At 38.9% G+C, this 17,028-nt stretch overlaps 1 pseudogene; it reads left to right on the forward strand.

The window, feature by feature from the left end:
• Nucleotides 1–8,935: 8,935 nt before the first annotated feature.
• On the forward strand, nucleotides 8,936–9,112 carry LOC113362286 (annotated as a pseudogene).
• The last annotated feature ends 7,916 nt before the right edge of the window (nucleotides 9,113–17,028 follow it).

Here is a 17,028-nt window from a genome sequence, read left to right on the forward strand (position 1 = left end):
TTATTTTTTCAAATCGTGAAGAAGGTGTCCCCTTAGCAAACAGTGGTGTCCCCTTAGTAATTAGGTTACCCCTTATCCAAAAGCGAGAGTCCGAATAACACTTGTCCTCCGGGTGCCAAAATCAACTTTTCGAGCCGAATTTTCCAAAAATGTTTATTTCCTAAAAATACATAAAAACACAATATTAGTACAAAAATAGAGTTCCAACAATACGGACATTGAGGATAAATTAGACACAAAAATGTGTCTATCAAATACCCCCAAACTTATTATTTGCTAGTCCTCGAGCAAAACTAAAAAATAAAACCGAGTTAATCTCGGGTGGGTTTAACAGAGGTGTACCCACAAAAACCATGACTTCTAATTGGTCACAAGTATCCAAAGAGCTATGAAGACATACATATTCTCAACCTATCTCCAAGTAACTATAATGCCAGAGAAATTAAAGGTGCCAGCTCTAAAGCTGACTGAAGAAAAGGGGAGACACATCCGCACGACTGCTAGATAAAGAGATATCCGCTATACAGCTAGATAAACATTGTAAGATGCGTCCGCTGCTTTACAGCTGGATAAGATTAGGAGAGAGATAAAGATGAGAGGGACATCTGCTACACAGCTGGACTAATTACGTGTGATGAGTTAAACCAGTGCTAGAAAGATCTTGTGCCAGATTGAAAGCAGACTTGTAACGATTCAAGTCCGGGAATATTGTTTCCGTACCTAGTATGCAAATGGTTTTACATGAGAATGTTCGGGAACCTTGTTTATGTACCTAGTATGCGAACGATTTTACTTGAGTTGGGTCCGGGACGGCTGTTTGTGAACCAGGTTTGTGAACGACTTGACAGGCCAAGGTCCGGAGCTGATGTTCGCGTACCTGGTTGGCGAACACAGTGGTTAAGTTCTAGAATCTGTCATGTATGATTCTCATACTCATGAACTAATAGATTTATGATATAAAGAATGCAATCTTTGCAAATCGTGGCTTAATGTTCATGAATTGATTCTTGTATAAGTACTTTGTACGATTACGAATCAAAACGATTTCGATTCAATTTGTTCATATATATTTCTATGAGATAGTGAACAATTGAACAACTCTATTTGAATCCCAATTAGATTCATTTGATTATCTTTCATGAATGATTGATCTTCATATTTGATCTATAAGTGTTAGATGAATACGGCTAAGATAAAAGTTTTCATATGGCTAACTTCGGTTAACTATTATTGAGCCAACTCAATATACGCGTTTAGGTACGGTAACCCATATCTAAATGAAGGTATATTCATTTATGTGTAACAAGCTAAGACCATATAACGGTGGATATTGATTGCTTTATTTTTAAGCAGACTTAGCTTGAATCTTAAATCAGGTTTTCATCTAACGGTGAATATTGAATGCTTTGTTACTAAGCTATCTTAGATTTGATTGAAAACAACCCTAATTTAAAATAATATATAAGGGAGAACTCTAGCAATGGAAAAACCTAATCCCCATACTTGTGTGTGTTCCTAGTTGTGTACTAGAGTCGATTCTTTTAACCTAGGTTTTTCCTAAAACCATTATAGGTTAACGACTTGAAGACTTCATTGGGATTCGTGAAGCAAGATCCTTTTTTTTCCTGTAGTTGCGTATTCTGATCTTACTTGTTCTATCGTATTGAGTTTTATGTTCTCTAAGATTTAATCGAAATTTATCTCCAATTGGTAAGATATAAAAAGTAATCACAACAGTTTTTCGTCTCAAACTCTTGTGATTCCCCAATAACTTTTTCTGTTATTCAGTTGGGTTATTGTGAGGTGATTGCAATTTCTAGGCCGCTCTTCGGGAGTATAAGACCGTATTATCAATTGGTTCATGTACACCTTGATTTTATCAAAAGACAGAACAAAAACCGAATAAATAATAGACATACATGTGGGAGACAGATTTGTTTACAAGTCTTCGACTTTGGGTCGTAGCAACTCTTAGTTGTGGGTGAGATCATCTAAGGAAATCAAATGCGCAGAATCCGGCGTGGTTCTAGAGGTATAACACGACTGTACCTTAATCGGTGTGAGACTTGGTTAAGGATCAACTACATTCCAGTCCAAAGTTAACTTGTAGTACTCTAGAGTCTATAGCGGCATAACACAGTGTGGTGTTCAAATATGGACTAGGTCCCGGGGTTTTTCTGCATTTGGAGAACACGCCGTGTCCGCTGGATATATGAGCATGACGCGAGTAAGATAAATTTTCGAACTCCTCTCGGAAATTTTTATTATACTGTAATGTCATTTGGTTAATGCCGGTGCAAAGTATCAACGTGCTATGACGGCAATCTTCCACGACATGATGCATAATAAAGTTGAAGACTACGTGGATGATATAGTAGTCAAATCAAAAGTTCGGGCGGCCCACACATGAGTTTTATGATAAGTGTTCGAAAGGTGACTGCTGAGGAAATCAAAGTGTACCCATCCAAGACCCAAGCTATCCTCAAGATGCTGCCTCCACGAACTGTGAAAGAACTCCAAAGCTTCATGGGCAAGGTGAACTACAGTTTTATACCTGGTTTAGCCCAGCTTGTTGCTCCACTCACCCCCTTGCTGACGAAAAGGAGCAAGTTTCTTCTGGACCGCACTACAACAGGAAGCGTTTCGAAAGATTCAACGAATATTGTCATCTCCAAATCATCATAAAGGGTTCGCCTATTATGTCAGCCCGGACGAGAGCGAGCCCGGTACATCTTCAGATATACTGGAGCCGACACCTCAAGGGATCACCCTCAAGAAGATAGGGCATCATCATGTCGAGAAAGAATCCGCAGCTTGGGCGAATCACTCTGTCATACTTAAGAGGAATGCTTCAGCGAAACAGCGAACATCCAAATGATTATGTCAAGAGGTCCCGAATCCAGGCACTGGAGGGTCACGATCCCAATGTGACTGGACAAAAAGTGGTGTAATTGTGCATCAATAAGATGGTACATGTCTGTCGTGCTTTGTCGAAGAACCTGCGCTTTCAGACATCCTCTGAACTCCGTGAAGCTACTAAACGCGCACTTACGACAGCACCTGCCCTTCTAGAAATAACAAGCAATGAAGATCCTCATGATGTTCGTGGAAGCATACATCTCACTAACAGGCAATACAACCTTCAGCCTTCTGTAAGCAGTTTCGTTGAAGCATCAAGAGGAAAACCACCGAGATACAACATCTTGCGCGTCCAAAATCGCCAAATCCAACTCCAGTACCACATGCACGACTGCCACAATGATGAAACAACGTCCAAGATATTCCATATCTGTATCGACGGCGGAAACATCAATGAGAGACGCTTTCGGAATTTCGTCCCCTGTAGAAGAAGTAGTTGCGCTACCAAAGGAGTGTGACTGGGGACTGCTTAGCACTGCCCATCTCAAAGATGGTGAATTTAGAGAGGTGCAAGCACGCTATCATTATGATTCCAAGATGTCCAAAGACGAGAATATACTTAAGAGAGCATACGTATTGTCAAAGACCAGTGATGTTCCTGGACGTCTATGAAACGCAATGCAGATGTAAAGACGGCCTCATGAACCCAACATAACAACATATATCAAGTCGAAGGCTCAGTAGATACTCGTGGGCAGGGGAATGTCTCCCTATTTTTCATTCCATGAGGCAACATCAAGGAAGCTATCGGTTCCATCATTAGCTTTTCCCTCTAATAACGAGACAAGCTCTACCACTATATGAAGACTGCCAATCCTGAGCTTCACCATAGAAATAACCACTAGGTACAGAGGTAATCCGAACTTCTGCATATTTTATTTTCCCATGGAGAAGTAATAGAGTCACGGAGGCGAGATGGCGATATCTTTATTATGGTAAACCAAGAAGCATGTAATTCGCAAGGGGAAGTCAAACTGAAGAAGAAGCCGCATCAACACTCTCTCAGGAAGAAGGCGCTTCAGCTCTCTCAAGAAGAAGGTGCTTCAGCTCTCTCCATAAGAATGTGTTTCGACTCTCTCCAGAAGAAAGCGCTTCAACTCTCTCCAGAAGAAGGCATTTCAGCTCTCTCGTCATAAGAAGATGCTTCAACACTCTCTCTAGGAGCCTCCTCCAGAAGCTGCTTCAACGCTCTCTCCAGGAGCCGCCTCCAAAAGCTGCTTCAACGCTCTCTTCAGGAGACGCCTCCAGAAGATGCTTAAACGCTCTCTCCAGGAGCCTCCTCCAGAAGATGCTTGAACGCTCTCTCCAGGAGCCGCCTCCAAAAGCTGCTTCAACGCTCTCTCCGGGACCCGCTTCGATGTTCGCTCCGGAAGCTGCTTCAACGCTCTCTTAAGGAGACGCCTACAGAAGATGCTTCAACGCTCTCTCTGGGACCTGCTTCGACGTTCGCTCCGGAAGATGCTTCAACGCTCTCTTCAGGAGCCGCCTCCAAAAGCTGCTTCAACGCTCTCTCCGGGACCCGCTTCGACGTTCGCTCCGGAAGCTGCTTCAACGCTCTCTTCAGGAGCCGCCTCCAGAAGCTGCTTCAACGCTCTCTCCGGGACCCGCTTCGACTTTCGCTCCAAAAGCTGCTTCAACGCTCTCTTCAGGAGCCGCCACCAGAAGCTGCTTCAACGCTCTCTCCGGGACTCGCTTCGATGTTCGCTCCAGAAGCTGCTTCAACGCTCTCTTCAGGAGCCGCCTCCTGAAGCTGCTTCAAAACGCTTTCTGGAAGCTACTTCAACGTTCTCTTTGGGAGCTGCTTCAACATCTTTTTCAGAAATTGCTTCAGCATCCTTTTAAGGATATTACTCATGATAGGGATCGTCCTCATCGGAGTCGAGGATTACGACATTGTCATGAATAGTTTGAGAATCCAACCAACCATATGCCTAATCTACATGGGGACAACCGACATCATGCTAGGGGAACGCTCGCCTGGACGCCTCTTGAACATGACATGCTCCAAGGACAGGATGACCCGTCTCTCTTGGTAACATCTAACTTTGTCTCATAAGTTTTATCTTTATTTATCACCATCTAATGAGTACCCCGCAATAGTGCAACTATTACGTGCTAGGAAGGGGACTTAATGTTGATGGCGGATTTTAGTTCAGGGATAAAATTGTAAAACCAAAAATAATATGCTGACATCCTGCAAAGGATAAAGCCATTTGATAAGCAATGAGCGCAGAAAACCTCTCGCTTTATTTACTTAAAGCAATTCAATAAATACATAAAATTCACCCAGAATGGTGCATGTAGCAACAATCCCAAATATTTTGTGAATTGTTTAGCATTATTAATCAATGCATGATTAACCTAGTATTTCGTATGTTGTTCCTCGTCGAACTCTCATGTTTGGCATGACATGACGACTGAGTGTTCACTCTCAGCAGAGTAGCATGAATCTCCAAGTGTCAAATTCGAGACATGCATGGAATACCCGTACAGGCTACATCTCTCTCTAACAAAGATAATCTCACATCGACGTGCTTATATTATCCCGATTGAGCATGCTTAATTTCCTTAAAGGAAATCCAGATTATCCAAATCAGTCTCAAAAACAATCGCGGCCACACAAGTTGGTCACGCAATTTAACAAGCCTAGACAAACCCTGGAAAGAGTAGGCGAGCATCGTGATGACCACCGGCGGTCCCACTTATGCCCTAGCCGGTCGAACATCACACGAACTCCTCCCAGCACGTCAAACGTCAGCCCTAAAATAGGGTGGTTGCACTGCTTTGGAAGAAGCTCGACGAGCTTAGACTGTTCAAAGCAGTCTTAAAGTCATCACGACCGTCTAACTTCACCATCCTGGTTGGACGTCTTAGATCATCCCGCGAATGGTCATTGAAACGCCAACGCCCACATTGGCGGGCCCACTCTGTACCCACTTGATCGGTTTTCTCACGACCTAGCCCTAGAGAAATGAACGCTTTCTCGAAGTGAGGATGGCGTGATGCTTAAAGGGTCGTGGAAACTCCACTAGCATCTTAAACCGATCACAACCATCCAACTTCGCATGCATGTTTGGATGGCTTAGATCGCGCTTAGGACCATCGGGCAGGTACACACATGATCACTGTTGGCCCAATATGGGCCCCACAAGGTCGACCTCCCCAAAGAAGGAGCATAGCCTGCCAAACCGTTTGGCCGAAGTCATGCGTGCGTGACTGCTTCAAAACCCTAATTAGGGTTTGCGGCATTGCATAACTGCCGCAGTTTGATCACGACCATCCATCTTCGCCAGCTTGGATGGAGGGTGTAGATATAGATTAAGGAGGTCCAGAGAGTATCAACGTGATAACCATGGGCCCACCTATACGTGTGACCGATCGGCCTAGGCCAACCATGGCCGAGGGCCTCGAAACGCACGCCAAATAGTGGCATGACGTGCAACTTTCAAATCCTTTGCGGCAATGGATTTCTGCCGCAAACCGATCTCAACCACTCGCCTTTGCCGGTCAAATTGAGTGGCCTAGATCTCACCTTCGTGAGACGAGACAATATGGACATGTACACCGGCAGGCCGTCTACATGCAGGCCTGGTCAGTCCCACCAAAAATGACGTCCATGCTTGAATTCGATCGAGGAAAAGAGTGATGCTTGCGCACCTCTTAAAAACCCTAAAATTCCATCAACGGTCGCAAATGAGAGTCGCAAACCTCTCGTCCGTCCAAATTCGCTAGCTTTGTCGGACAGCCTAGGTTAAAAGCTAGACAACCAGTGAGGCACCTCGATGATCACCGTCCGCCACTCTTTCACAGGAAGTGATCGGCTAGAGCATGTCTCACCCATGCAGCCTCTAAACGATCACTTGAAGATGGTTGGACGTGATGCTATTTTAAGACGCTTGCTCCACGACTTATTCGGACAAGCTTTAAAACATCGATGCCTCATACATGTTGATTGTTTACAATGCATTACATGCATCGAACATACACGATATTTCATAAACATCGATTTCTTAAATAACTTAGTTATTTAACTTAGCATCGTATTCTACTCTCTGTGGGTCCCACGATCCACTCATTCGAGACATCAAGTATGTCACAAACTGGGGGATACTTACTGGGGTATTGGTCTGGCAGTTTACAGCGTGCAATGCGCCATCACAAGAACGTGTCAGGAGGCATGGACGGTTAACGATGATGGGAAAATGGAAAAAAGACGTGATCGTGCAATCACCTACACGACCCCACTACTCCATTACTCAACTTCCTCCACTTCCTATGAGATGAGGGTTTTGCGCTCAATGACTTGTATAAATAGGTCCTTCGCCTATTTCCAAAACATAAGACACACATACAGAAAAAACCAAGTGTTGTCACAGTATCCAGAAAACACCCAAAACTGATAGCTTACATTGTGCAAGCCAGTTCAACATTCTGATACAAGTCATAAATAGCCAACACCTTCACAATCTCAATACCTTATTCGCTTCCCTCCCTAAGATCAACCCCATCTCCTTCACTTTGTGACCGAAGCAAGTCTGGAACGGCCATTTCTTGGATTAGGCCAGAATTGTATAGATTGATATCTCGAATCAAAAGTACTCTCATGCAGTGCATTTGTTTAGGGTTTAGATTCGTTTCTCATCCACACACACCCAAATTTACCAAAACCAGTAGAAACAGTTTTCACCCATAAACATTTAAATCAAGTTTTCACCTAACAATGAATGTTGAATGCTTTGTTACTAAAAAATCTTAGCTTTGATTGAGAGCAACCCTGATTTGAAAGACTATATAAGGGAGAACTCTAGCAGTGGAAAAACCTAATCCCCACACTTCTGTGTGTTCCTAGTTGTGTATTAGGGTCGATTCTCTTTTAACCTAGGTTTTTCCTAAAACCATTATAGGTTAACGACTTGAAGACTTCATTGGGATTATTTAAGCCAGATTCAACTATTTTCTCTGTAGTTGCGTATTTTGTTCTTACTTGTTCTATCTTATTGAGTTGTATCTTCTCTAATATTTACTCGATATTTATATCTGATAGGTAAGATATAATAATCACAACAGTTCTCTGTCTCAGACTCTTGTGATTCCGCAATAAATTTTTCTGTTAATCAGTTGGGTTATTGGGAGGTGATTGAAATTTCTAGGCTGCTCTTCGGGAGTAGAATACTGGATTATCAATTGGTTCATGTTCACCTTGATTTTATCAAAAGACAGAAAAAAAAAACCGAATAAAGAATAGATACATCTGTGGGAGACAGATTTGTTTATAAGTCTTCGACTTTGAGTCGTAGCAACTCTTAGTTGTGGGTGAGATCAGCTAAGAGAATCAAATGCACATAATCCGGCGTGTTTCTAGAGGCATAAGGAACGCGACTGTACCTTAATCGGTGTGAGACTTGGTTAGGAATCAACTACATTCCAGTCCGAAGTTAACTTGTAGTAGGCTAGAGTCTGTAGAGGCTTAATACAGTATGGTGTTCAAATCTGGACTAGGTCCCGGGTTTTTCTGCATTTGCGGTTTCCTCGTTAACAAAATTTCTGGTGTCTGTGTGATTTCTTTTCCACATTATATTTTTATATAATTGAAATATCACAGTTTGTGCGTAGTTCAATCAGTTGATAAATCCGACCTTGTTTGTTGGATAGAACTTGGTTGACACTTGGGCATTGGTCTTTAATACGTCCAAGTTATTTCTCATATCAATCAGGTTCTTCGATTTCTATCTGTTTGATTTGCTGATTGTATTGAGAAAGAGATATAAACTCTTTGATTCAATTCTTGATTGAGTCTCGCTTTTAAGTTGCTTCTCTCTGAATCATATTGAAGTTTAGTCCATACAGATTGCAAACGAATTATTGGGTGTGGTTGTTATACCCCCGTTTTTTCATTAACTACCCAAATCTGTTAGATCAAATCAACATAATTATTTCCTAGGAATTTGTATGTCCTTCTGATCAACATAATTAAGGCATTTCCAAATAGATTTCTATCAATTACGGTAATGTGATTATATTGTGACATTTTATTAAATTATTATTAGTTTAATATCTTATATTTGAGCCATTGGCTCACACAGTATTAAATTAATTTTTTTTTCATGAAGAAGTTCCCACCGCAATAACTTTTTATTGGTTTCTCATGCATAACCTTTGCATTGCACCACTGCAAAGTCTTGGTGCACCCTATCAAAAAAAATAAATAATAATAATACAATTGTGACATATTATCGAAGAGACTACATCTATCTTTGTTCCACAAGGCAGGGAGAGGCTCTTTAGAGACTCGACTGAAAGGAGTCTAGAAAACTGATAATGAATGACACATCCCTTCAATGCGTTTAAGAGTAAGGGCAACTCCTATGGTATTGAGGTAAAAGACATCCATAACTTAAAGAGCATCCACATGTATGTGGACCCTCAGCGATTAGTGGAGCCAAAACCTAGCATGAGAAAAAAAATTAAAAGGTTAGTCGATCCTATTTGTAATAGTTACGATATTTCAACAACAAAAAAACTCCAATAGTCAAAAAAGTTAAATCAACAACGTATATAACAGTCGCTAAGTCGATCACAAACTGTCGTTGATTATATTAAACTGCGGATACATTAGGAACAAAAATATTAGCCCCTAATTACATTGATTGAACAAACACAAAATCCGACCCAGTGATTTATTGGACTGATGAAAAAAACATTTTGAGGGTAAAATACCCGATCGCCATGTGTAAGCATCGGAGGAGGCGGTTGCAAGATAAAAAGATGAATGAGATACATGATGATATGTTTACAGTGATACGAAAATTGTAGAGATTTGGTTTTAAGACTTAATAATAAAAAATACTAAAATTAGAAAAAATATACAAAAGATGGTAACAAGGTTGACAAATATTGGGACTTAGGATTCCATCAATTTTCATATTCATGTGGTTCTAATATTAATTCTAAACAATTTTAAGTTATTCAATAAGAAATTTGACTCTAATTCTTTGCCTAAGGTATATTTTTTAATTATTTTTTTTTGAGCAGAAGGAAATTTCATTGAAATAAAAAGAGTATTACAGACCAACCAGAGACCATAACACTCTCAACAGACTCAGAAAAACTGAAAACAGGAAGACTGACTGAAACTAGACAGACTCTGGAGCAGAATTATTGCCTTCTTTACTGAGTATTTCACTGATGATGTCAGGAGGTGATTCCCCCCACCAAGACTGCAATCTTATACTCCTTATCGCATGTTTTGCAAGCAAGTCTGCTGCATGGATGCGACCCCTTCTTTCACAAGACACTACACACTGACTCAATCCACTAAAGATTTGTTGACACTCTAAAATTAGACTATGATCTTCCCATGGAACACCAACTAAATTACCATTACAACCATTTATGACATAAACATTATCACCTTCAACTATGACTCTTTGAACATTATGATCTTTAATCCACTGTAGAGCTTTAAAGAGAATCATAGCTTCAGCTTGCATCATGTCCCTGGCTACTGTTGAGAAGTCCATTGACCCCATGAATCCTCCTGTAAAATTGCGAATTATTAGATCAAATCCATCTTTAAAAAATTCAGAAATCATAGAGGCATCAATATTAATTTTAATCCAATCTCTAGGTGGTCTTTGCCGATTTTCTTTTTTCCTGACAGTTATTTTTCTTATGCTATCCAAGTTGTAATGTTATCCTTGATGTAAGACCTAATTTTCTGGATTACTTCTCTAGGTTGATAGATTTTTTTTTGAAAGACTCTATCACATCTGATTTTCCACAAGTGCCACAGAGTGCAAGCAACTGTGTTAGCTAGATCAGGATTGGTAGCTTCTAAAGAGTTTCTGTTAGAGAACCAGGAATTTATCCATTGCTGAAGTGACTTGCTGCTATTCTTTGAGTGGTGAAGAGCTGAGGACATTCCAAACCAAATCACATCAGCAAATTCACAGTTTAGTAGAAGATGAGAGCTTTTTTCTTCTTCTTTGTTACACATAGGACAGGAACCGTTGACATCTCTTATGTAGGTGCCTAATTTCTTGTTAACTGGCAAGACATCAAGGCTGCACTTCCATAAGAATTGTTGTAATTTATATGGAATATTCATATGCCACAGCTTCATCCAATTTTGATCTGTCATGTTATGTGTTGTTGGTAGTTGATTTTTGTTGATGCTCAGCTCCTTATAAACAGATTTAGTAGTGAAGTTGCCACATCTATTAAGAGACCATTTTAGCTTGTATCGACCCTCTTTTGGTATTCTAATAGATCTTATCTTTTGAACCAGATTTTGATTGAAAATTTGATTAAGAAGGTTCACATTCCAGTTCTTTGAATCTTCATCCATGAGATCAGCCACATTTAGTTCTTCACTTACTTGTATCTGAGTATCTTGAGAATTAAGAACATCAGGTGTCTTATCTTGTTTACTTATCCAATTGTGTTTGAACACTTTAGTTGATCTGCCATCACCAATTTCCCATATGTAATGCTGCTTAACAATTTTGAGACCATGTTGAATGATGTTCCAAACCCAAGAGATGTAGCTTTTTGAGATATCATCACCAAAGGATCTTTGTTTGGGAAGTATAAATCCTTAAGCAATTATACCCATTTTTCTTTTGGATTACTTACCATCCTCCAAGCTAACTTAGTAAGCATTGCTAAGTTGTACTTCTTTAAATCTTTGAACCTCAGACCTCCACACCTCTTTGGTTTACTCATAGAAATCCAAGACGTTTGGCACAAGTACTTCTTCTTCTTCTTCTTATTCACGATGTTTATGCTTAGAGTTAGTTCTTTTAATATGCCATGCTTAAGATTCACAATTAATATTTTAAGCATAATAATTAATTAAGAAAAATTATAAATCAATTTAATGTAAAAATCATATAAATAATTAATTAGATTTACCACAAGGATGAAATTTGGCTCCCTCCATCGTCCCAATGATGGGGTTTAGCTCATAATATTGAAACACTCTCAAATTATTTATTCATGGCTCAAACGGTGTTTATAAAGAAGAAAATAAGATAAATAATGAAAACATAGAATCTGCAACGTTTATAAGCGTTGCAGAACTCATTGTTAAAATGAACGTAAAAAAAAAAATTGTCGCAAAAGCTATTAGACTTTCACTGGAACAACAGTCTTAACATCGAGAATAGGCGACGGTTAAAGAACGACAATGTTCAATTGTTCGTTCTTCATGTTCTTCTTCTTCTATGCAACAACCGAAAAATATGTTGTGAAACTCTTGTTTATTCTTCCCCAATCACTCGATAATCCTATATTCAACTCCAAACACCCTTTTAAATAGATCTAAGGTTCTCCAAGTCTCGCAATAAATTCCAAATATCTTCTTTCCATTTATTTTTTTTGCAGCAACACGGGAATAATTTGTTGTTTTTCCTCCTTTCAGCTTGCAATATACACCTTACAAACAAATCCAATATGGAGTAGAACTCGTCCAAGGAGGAAATCTACGTGTGATTTCAACAAACAAACTTAACAGAGTGCCGAATATATTTCAAACTCTGTTTTCTTTTTATCTTCATCCCTTTTTTATCGAATCCAGCCACTACCTTCCCTGTTTCAATCGAACATGCCCAAACCAGTCCAAATCCTCATAAAAATCAATGTGAATCTCGTCCAAATATTCCACAGAAAAGTATTATGTAACTGCATTTCCAAACAATATTTTTCAGCCAATTTTTAAAAGAAGAAGGTGGAGTCCCCCTATTCGGTACGGGGTCCCTTTAGCAATTTCCCTGGGGGTACCTATAGTAATTTTGGGTGCCTTTTAGTCATTTTTGGAGTGCTTTTACAACTTTTTTTTGGAGACTTTAGCAATTTTCTCCAGGTTTGCAAAAGATTATTTTTTGAGCCAATTTTTCCATAAGAGTTTATTTCTTCAAAACACCTACAAATACACAAAATAACAAAATAAGCACAAAAATATGTACTAACAAAATAGACAAATGATCAACTCAAGCACAATTATATGTCTATTAATACACCGGAGAAGGGCCCAAAAGGTGATTACACCAGAACCAATATATCTATCGCTTAGCCTCATGAAGGACACGTGTAAAGTCAGTCAAATCATCTGATGGTCAAGTTCAAAAAGATAACAATGCATTAAATGAGAAAGCAGAAGAAATGCGATATAACTATAGAGGAATGTAGATCGTGTCACAGACTCGGATGAAGGGAGATCAAAGAAGCTACCCGACGAAGGGACGACACGATATATCTCGAAGAGGAGCGACAGAGAGCTCGTCCGAGCATGAGAAGGCGTATTGCATAAACAACACCGAGAAACGCCGCTCACAAAGTTTATTTTCCTATAAATACTAGTCAATAGGATAGAGATAGGTTCTTTTAGATACTTATTTACTAAGGATTAAAGTTTGAGCTTTGAGCTCGAGTAAGGAGAAATACTTGTAATCTTGAGAAAAGGGTAAGACCTTAAGAAATATTAATAAATATGATATCTTACCACCGTGAATATAGGTCTTCATGGCCGAACAATGTTGCATAGCATATAATTTACATCTATGTTTGTTCACATCTTTGTTTTATTACACTTTATTAGTCATTAAATTTATATGGGTGGGGTATGCAGAAAATATGCAACTACAAAAATATTGTTGTATCCGTTCAGCCTATGACCGGATGGACTATCTAGAATGACCCCCTCAAATTTGAAGGATAGCATGTGGACCTCACAAAGATGTGGATGATAAATTCATCAATGACAACATTTTTTCGTACATAAAATGTGGACGATTTTTTGTTCTATAGAAGTTTTCCTAACGCGGACTTGGCAAGGGTATTATTCAGACACATTATCACTTATGTGCACAAAGAAAGGATTCATCAACTAGCAAATTTTCCACAAAAATAGTCCTGCTGGACTTTCCTTGTCAAGGTTTTAATGAAAAAATGTTTGCATATTTAATGTTGCTTTAAATTTTACATGCATGCTTATGTATTTTAAGTTTCGAGTCTTTAAGTTTTCATGGTATGTTCGTAATGACTTATACCTTATGGTCATCAAAGGGAGTGTTATAAACTTAAATAGTATTTTAAAACTCTTGTAGGACTATACAAACTAATAAGAATTCTTTCTTCTCCTTGTCTCTATTTCATATCCCTTTCTTTATCCATAACAAATCAAATAATATTACCGACGCCGTATTATTATTATTCTAGTGTTATTTACTGAGTGAGCTTAACTAGTTTTGTATTGTTCAAACCTTTTTTTAAGCAAAAAAAAGGAAAAAAAAACTCTTTTCGTTCTAACGATAAGCTTTATTCTACTTTGCAAATGATTAATGCGCTGAAATACGATGTTTATTCTTGAGCATTAGTGTTCGAGGATTTTCAACATGTTTGTTTGCATCTGATTCGATGTATGAACCTGAGTCAACCCCTGACTCGACGCGAGTAAGATGTCAGGCCGTCTGTTTTTTTTTTTTAGAGTTAGATCTAAACTTACTGTTATCTAACTCAGACCTAATCCCCGACTGGGACCTGTTTGAATCAGGAAACAAAATATCCCTGGCTTATGGGACCAAGTCACAAACTCTCAAAAAACAAACAAATAGAATCGGATCCAGATGAGTCCAAATCCAGAAAGAAAGAAAGAAAAAGGGTAAGTCGGACAAGTCAGTTCCATCAAAAAAACAATACTTATTTATATTTTGTATAAACAACTGATGGATTTTCTTTCAAACCTCCTTAAGTTTGCTGGCTAGTTTGGAAAAAAATGATGCCGCAATGTGAGATCACTTTTGAAACTATCATATTACACACCGTTGGATTTAATAAATATGAAGTCATCAGACTGCGGTTAATTTTAGGTTTAACCATAGTTACTATTTTCTATTTTGAGCAGGTAAACAATTGAGGAGATTTCCAACAAAAATTAACGAGGGTATTAAACACTTTGTATATCTTATCAACTTTAAGTTCATATCTCTCTTTAGATACCTCTGATATCGGCTTGCCGGCAAAACCAGGATTGATTAATCTAAAATAAATATTAATGAGAATTCCTATTTGTTAAAGGACGTTGTGAAGAAGAGTTATGAATGAACTAAATTAACAACGATATAACTGCTTTACATTTTGAATACTTGGTCTGTCAAGGCTTGACGGGAGATAATGAAAAAGCGGGGGTTTAACAACACCACCCAATATTTCGCTTAGCAATCTGTATGGACTAACTCCGAAATACTGTGCTAGAGAATCAACTAGACAGTTAGATTCAATCTAGATAAAAAGTATCTCAAGGAGTTAATATCTCAATCTCTCGATTTAATCTTACTCAAGCAAACTGCGAGTCTCGATTAAAGAGAAATGACTTGGACGGTACCAAAGACCAATGTCTAAGGATCAATCAATATCAATCAACAACCAAAGGTCGGATTTCCAGTTGATGATCACAAACGCACAACCTGTATTATTTCAATTATATAACAAATATAATGCAGAAAAAAAATAACACAGACATCAGAAAAAATTTTAACGAGGAAACCGCAAAAACAAAAAACCCCCGGGACCTACACCAGATTGAATACACATTGTATTAAGCCGCTACAGACACTAGCCTACTCCAAGCTAACTTCAGACTGGACTATAGTTGAACCCCAATCAGTCTCCCACTAATTCAAGGTACAGTTGTACTCCTACGCCTCTGATCCCATCAGGATACTGCGCACTTGATTCCCTTAGCTAATCTCACCCACAACCAAGAGTTGCTGCAACCCAAAATCGCAGACTTCATAATAAACAAATCTGCCTCACACAAAAAAGTCTATCAAAGGATAAATTTGTCTCCCACAGAAAAACCCTAGGCTTTTGTTCCGTATTAAGATATGAAATCAAGGTGAACAGAAAAAAATTGATAATCCGGTCTTATATTCCCGAAGAACAACCTAGATTAATCAATCACCTCTCAACGATCTTTCTTGACTACACAAGAAGATGTCGAGGAATCACAAATAGTGAGACGAAGATGTTTGTGACTTCTTTATCTTGCCTATCGGAGAACTCTCAATATCTCAAGCCAATCAATAGATTGTACTCGTACGATAGAAGATGCAAGATCAGATCACACAACTACGATAAAAGTAGTATCGGTATGGTTTCACAATCCCAATGAAGTCTTTATGTCATTAACCTAGTTTTAGAAAAGAAAACCAAAGGTTAGAGGAGAATCGACTCTAGCAAACTCACTAGTATCACACAGACGTGTGGGGATTCGTTTTGCACAATGCTAGATGTCTCCTATATATAGTCTTCAAATCAGGGTTTTGCCATAGTTACAAAGCAATCAATATTCAACGTTAGATGAAAACCTGATTTAGATTCAAGCTGATATTTCTCAACCGTTAGATCGAAAACTTAGCTTGTCACACACACTTGAGATATACGTTTACTGGGTTTGTGAAAACCGTGCACAAACGTGTACTTGTATGTTGGTTCAACATAGTAACCCAAAAGGTCAACCATATGAGCATTCCATATTAACCTTGTTCTTCTTCACCATAACTAGTTCAATTGACTCAAATGAACTAGTTAGAGAGTTGTTCAACTGCTATGAGATCTTATGTAACTACACAAGACACAATTGAAACAAAGATGATTTGATTCGATTGAATCGGCTCATGATTTTTATAGCCACCGTTTGCATACTGCATTCCTTAGTAATTTAAGTTTCATGTTCAGAGCACATCTTTAGATCATAACTCACTCAAGTACGCAAGCAAGTTCGCGGACTTAAGGCAACCGGCAGAGTTTTCCAAACTCAGCAGAAAATCTCGGCAAGGAGACTTCCACCAGTTCGCGGAATAGGTTCGCGGACTAAAAATCTCCCCCTTTGTCAATTTTAGTGAAAAACTATTAATACATTTGGAATACAAAAAAGATAAACTTTAGTGGCTCCTATTCCATAGTCTAATCTACAACGTTCCCTGAAATCTTCGTCCTTTCAAGTACTCCAATGATCCCAAAGGTTGTAAGTTTAGCATCACCGTTGTTGAAGATCCGGAGCTATAACAATGAGAGAAATTGAGATTTTCGATCATCATTATACAGTGA

The sequence above is a fragment of the Papaver somniferum genome, chromosome 3, assembly GCF_003573695.1.
Source record: "Papaver somniferum cultivar HN1 chromosome 3, ASM357369v1, whole genome shotgun sequence".
In the NCBI taxonomy this organism is placed as follows: Eukaryota; Viridiplantae; Streptophyta; class Magnoliopsida; order Ranunculales; family Papaveraceae; genus Papaver; species Papaver somniferum.